We start from the raw sequence: 5,666 nt of genomic DNA, 5'->3' as shown, positions 1-5,666 counted from the left end.
AGCTAAGCCAAATGGTTTCATCCTGTATAGTTCATGCTACTACTTGAAGTTAAAGCGTTTATAAGTCTGGCAAGGCTAAGTTTATACAAGTACCCAGCGAGCCACAGACACACAGACGATTGTTGCTTTATATATTATGATAGATAGATGGTGCAGATCAGCAGGGGTTGTTTTTTTTTTTTTTTTGGGGGGGGGGGGTATGCAAAAGTAGTAGTAGTAGGCGCCAAGTGGATATGATATCTTATGTGTGTGCAATGTACGCATGTGCTTCAATCATTCTTGTGTAGAATATAACATGAATGGTTACTGAGCAATTTGATGGTCAGGCGATTAGAGTCAAGGAGATTCTATTCTTGTAGAACATGTAACTAGTAATCATATCATATCTATCATTTTTGCTAATAATGTAGAGATAAAATATCATTCTAATAATGTTTTTTGTCTTTGTTACAGATAATTTACGAGATACATGCTTGTCTCTCTCTCTCTCTCTCTCTCTCACACACACACACACAGACACACACACTCACCCTTTCATTCTCATATAGTAAGTATTCCAAGATTTTTATTTTCACAAATTTGAAAGACACTAAATTGTTACTTTATTATTGTTAACCTGAAGAGCATCGGATTCTGTTAAATATCCAATTGGCATTGGGGGAACACCGAATCATCAATCCACGTTTAATGTAGGAACAGCAAATCGCATAGTGTTATACTAGATACCCTGAGTTGGTCCCAAATATCAGTCTTGAAATAGATGAAATCTTGTTTATTACAGGATTGCCTTTATTACAACTGAGTTGAAAGACTGAACATGTTGTTTAATGGTTCAATCTCTCTAAACAACTGAGGAATTTGTATTTTTAAACAATAGCAATTCTAATTACCGGTATGCTTTTCTTGTTGATTTTTTGCAGCCTGTCATGGGAGGGTTAAAAAAAAAAATGCCCTGCATGTCTTGCATCCATTTTTAATGGGTGCAAAATATGCCCAGTATGCACGGCACCACAGCCACAGAAGCTGAGGCAAAAAAAACAACTAGAAAGCTTCAATGAAAAAAAGGAAACCTGGGAGGCCAATACCAAAAAGAATCAACTGACCTCCCATCTGATGGATGATGCTATTATTCTGGTAAGTCATTTGTGCTACATTCAGTGTCGGTGCTCCGCACAAGCAGAACATGCACTGCGCGTGGGGCACCAAGTGCCTGGGGGGCACCAAAAAAATATAGCTCGTAGAAAATCATCATGCCGCAAATCCTCAAATTGTGGCGGGTCTTTTATTTAGGCTACTTAGGTTGTGCAAACCACAGGCCTTTATTCGAGGCAGGCATTTATTTCTTATAAGGCTTCTGTTGAATAATTTTATGTAAAGCCTGTGCTAACAGTTCTCCTGCCCGCTACCGCATCTGTGTGAGCGCGTCCCTACTGGATATTGTGGCCTGTTCACACGTTATGTCTCTTCCTTGCAAACTTGACTAGCTAAACCATTAATGAAAGCAAAGCAACCAGTTACATCTTCATAAAATATCAATTTGCCAGGCATGCCTTCATGGACAACAGGCCTAAGGTATTTTTTCCTGCGTTTTATGGTGAGACACATTTGGAGTGGCATGGTATCAAAAGCAGAAGATTCTCGGTCTAGTTTGGATTTATGCCTAATTAACTTTTGGATTGTTTGATTATATTGCTCAATGTTGGAACTCATGGCCAATATCAAATATGATTGGTATTTTATGCTTCAATGTTCAGTTTAAATTTAGTTCAAACTGTGTCAGGTTTTCCATCCGCTGTTTATTTGCGAGCCAATAGCCACTTCATTCATTTTTTGCACATTAACCTTACTGTGTGTAGCCAAGCCTTATGCCATACCCAAGTAGCCTAAATCAAGGTAATTTTTAATTATGCATGATTTATTTTGTTATTGAATTCGTAGGCTGGGATTCCTCTCAGCAACAATTATGTTTAAAGGTAGCCTACTGCTTTAGCCTTCAGAAGGGGCAGGCAGCCAGGCTACTGACAGAGCGACGTTGGAGACCCATAGTAGATTTACGACTTTTCATTGCCAACAGTAGGCCTATTAAACCAACCAACAATATAAAGTATCCAAAATAGTGGGGGCACCAGAGTGGCACCATGCATTTGTGCTTTGGGCACCCAAATGGCTAGCACAGGCCCTGGTTACATTACCATAGTACTAATGTTAGGTTAAAGGTTGTATCAGCGATGATGAGCGATTTGTAAAGACAAAACACTTTTATAATGTTCAGCTAATATTTTCTCATGGTCGGCTAGCTCTCCTGTCATTCTAGGCGCTGAAAAAGACTCTGGTATTTTTACGCAGCCCATGCACCACAAACCGCGGAGTCTACCGGACATTAACATTGTGGTTGGTAGTACACCACTAACAATAACCAAGCATTGCATGGATTTTTTAAAAATGAATACTGGTGGTAAGGTTGAGTTATCTCTTGTGTGTCTTGTTTGGTCCTCAGACAAAATATAAAATGAGTTATATATCGGACAAAAACGTCTGCTAAGAAATTTGAACATAAACAATAACAAAAACACAGGCAATATCCGCCAGGATCACTGATACAACCTTTAAGAATGAAGTGTCAAAATGAGTAATACCTCTACTATGCTCCTGTAGTGACACGTTCATACATGAATCATGCACACATGCAAATAGACATGCACACCAAACCCACGCACATATTTTCACACCTTTCCCACATACACTCTCAACAAGTACATTCTCAACTAGTACATTCTCAACTAGTGCATTCCCGTAGCATCTGCTAGCCCGTAGCGTGTTGTAATTTATATGTATGTTGCTTTGGATAAAAGCGTCTGCTAAATACATAAACGTAAACATATATCACTGGCACAATTTATAAATGTTTTTTTAAAGTAACAGGGTTTTTTTTTTTTCAGATTGAGAAGCTCAATGCTGTGGGCTGGAGTCCCGTCCTCCTTCTTGAATACCCAAAGAGAAACCCACAAATGCTTCTCCCTCAGGGCCTGAGGTTAAGTGGGGGGGAAAGTAAATGCCTCAATAACATTAAGGACATTTTCACCTTAATGGTTAAAGGTGATTCCACATTTTCTATACATTATAACGTCTCTATACAACCCCAATTCTGAAAAATGTGGGACACTGAAAATTAGATGACATCAAATAACAAAATGTACAGAAAAATATCATGACATCACTCCTACATTTCACATTTGACCTTATTGTACATTGTGTATTGTTTGTGTTGCTTGTATTCTTTCAGGAAAGAAAGCGCTGACCGATCCAAACAATTTGCCGGGTCAATGAGAGGAGGCCATCTTCATGTCAGAAAATGTGGCTTTCCACCAAGTGTAGATTAGCAATGGTAATTGCGTTAGGGAAGAAAGTCAGTTGCGGAGAATGTAAGATACAGGCCCTAATCTGTACACTGTATGATGAATTATATGATATGCTTGTTATTTGTGTTCTGTATGTATGTTAACATTTTGATTAACATTCTACTATTTGCTTATGTCAAACAGTTTCTAGAAAAGGAAGTGAAGAACAAGAGTGCCCCCACAACAGCCCTATGTACAAGCAGCAGTACAGAAGAGTACTAAAAAAGAGAAAGACAAAGGTTATTTCCATACACAAAATTGAAAATAAAACAATGGATGATGTAACAGTACTTTTTGATCACTTTTAAAAATGTATAATGGCACTGCGGAATAATTGAAATCAGTGATCAGTAACTGTCAGTATCAGTAATCGTACCAGATATTGCGTTTGTTCATCTTTGTGTTTATGTTCAAAATCCCGAACAAGACACGCCAGAGATAACTCACCCCTATATTATATATAAATATAATATAAAGTATTCTCTGAAAAATATTCATGGCATGTTTTAGTATTGTTAGAGATGCTACCAACCCCAGAATGTTTGTCTGCAGTTACTCTATGTTCCAGTTTATGGGACTGTGTAAATTGACCAGGATGTTTTACAGCTCGTATAGGGAATGTAAAGTGAGTGGACCATGAGGAGATATTAACTGAACATCATAAAAAGTGTTACGTGTCTACAAAACGCTGATAGTCACTGATGTGAAGTGTTAAAATTTGAATGTTAAGTTGAGTGCAATGTTATCTTTTTAAGCAAGACACTATTTTTCTATGTCTTTGTTTGCCTGCCACAGGGGAAGATGGAGATCCTAATAGATTGGGTGCCTTCCAAAATGTGGTGAGTTGGTTATCTTTTACACCAGATACTCACAATTACACAAAGGGAAATTACGTTGTTCCAGCAGCCATACATATACTGTAGGACATGTAAATGTACCAGATTTAGTTATTATAGTCTATGCTATAATTTAGTTATATACCGGTACTGCAGGCTACATGTAAACATATATACCGTAAATCAGTTTATATTGTAACACTCCTGTGTACCTGATGTTTTAGATGGATAGAAAGATACTTTATTGATCCCCAAGGGGAAATTCAAGTATGAACAGTAGGGTTTTATGGCAATTGGTAGTAGAGTGTTGTCTGGGGTGAGTGTGAGCTATAAACTATTTTTTATTCATTTGCACTCTGAACTTGTAAATGTACTAACCTGAGATGTTGATAATGTAACTTTTGTCAATTCAGAATGTCAGGGCCCAGTTTTTTTTATTTCCATACTGTGGAGTATTCAGATATTTTATTAGTTGTAACACTATTATGACATTGGTTAATCTAAACATCCCTCCACTAGAATATCTAATCAAACTGGAATACAGGTTACAGTCTTTTTCACTAACCATCTTCCCCCTTTTTTCTCAGCGGGAAAACCTGTCTGCCAACCTGGGAGCCTGCAAGATAAAGATCTACACACACACACACACACACTCACTCACTCACTCACTCACTCAACAGTCAACAAATATTTTAGCTGAGTGTTGTTCTTTTGTATTTTTTTATATAATATAAGTTAATAAAGACTACTAGTTGCCATATTGAATAGGAAGTATCACACATGTTTTACCACCCTGTTTTCTCAACAGAATCACCGTGTTGTGTGTTGTTAGCTTGTCTCCCACTACTTCTTGTATTGCAGTTGTTAGGACAAACTGGCAGAAGAACTTTCATTCACTAAACATTTAAAAGTGCCACAGAGTAATTACTGCTTTTGATATTTGTTTTAAGTCATTGTTGCTATTGTAGTATACTTGCTGTTGTTTTTGACTGTGGTCTAGAGGGTCCAGGTGCCTTGTGGCATGGGAGCTCCTGTTACTTCTTACATCAGTAAGTGCATCGATGATGTGACACACACAAAGACCCGGCTAACTGGAAGACATGACAGGAGATGTCCATAGGCTGCCGAGAACGCCTTCAGAGCCAAGGATGAAACTGATCTGAGAACAACGAGAGCCAAACTTTCCCCTAGCATCAGTAAAGCAAAACAGGAATACACACAAAAGATAACCTGCCATTTCAAAGACAGCAGAGACACATAGAGCATTCCCATCATGTGCATATAGCAAATTCTACTACAGCGCAGTCAGAGCCAGACAGTAACGGAGTACATTTACTTGAGTACACCAAGCACCTCATAACATCTATATTGTGCTTTTACCTGATGCAAGTGTTTTGATATGAAATAAACATAATTTGCATGACATGGTCAG

At 38.0% G+C, this 5,666-nt stretch overlaps 1 long non-coding RNA gene across 3 annotated transcripts; it reads left to right on the top strand.

The window, feature by feature from the left end:
• Positions 1-233: 233 nt before the first annotated feature.
• Positions 234-4,999, top strand: LOC143099979 (uncharacterized). Of its 3 annotated transcripts, XR_012981785.1 has the most exons (7): positions 234-547; positions 921-1,134; positions 2,940-3,096; positions 3,284-3,422; positions 3,543-3,637; positions 4,194-4,237; positions 4,822-4,999. It is a non-coding gene; the product is annotated as an uncharacterized LOC143099979 (long non-coding RNA). The 3 variants fall into 3 exon arrangements; XR_012981786.1 differs by lacking the exon at positions 234-547 and having other exon boundaries at positions 554-1,134; positions 3,284-3,385; XR_012981784.1 differs by lacking the exon at positions 234-547 and having other exon boundaries at positions 554-1,134.
• The last annotated feature ends 667 nt before the right edge of the window (positions 5,000-5,666 follow it).

This window comes from Alosa pseudoharengus, unplaced genomic scaffold (assembly GCF_046254945.1).
Source record: "Alosa pseudoharengus isolate Yale_2024_CS ecotype anadromous, Long Island Sound unplaced genomic scaffold, YU_APseudo_1.1 YU_APseudo_1.1_scf_3, whole genome shotgun sequence".
Classification (NCBI taxonomy): Eukaryota; Metazoa; Chordata; class Actinopteri; order Clupeiformes; family Clupeidae; genus Alosa; species Alosa pseudoharengus.
The sequence above is the reverse complement of the archived record's forward strand: the minus strand, read 5'-3'. Positions and strand labels throughout refer to the sequence as shown.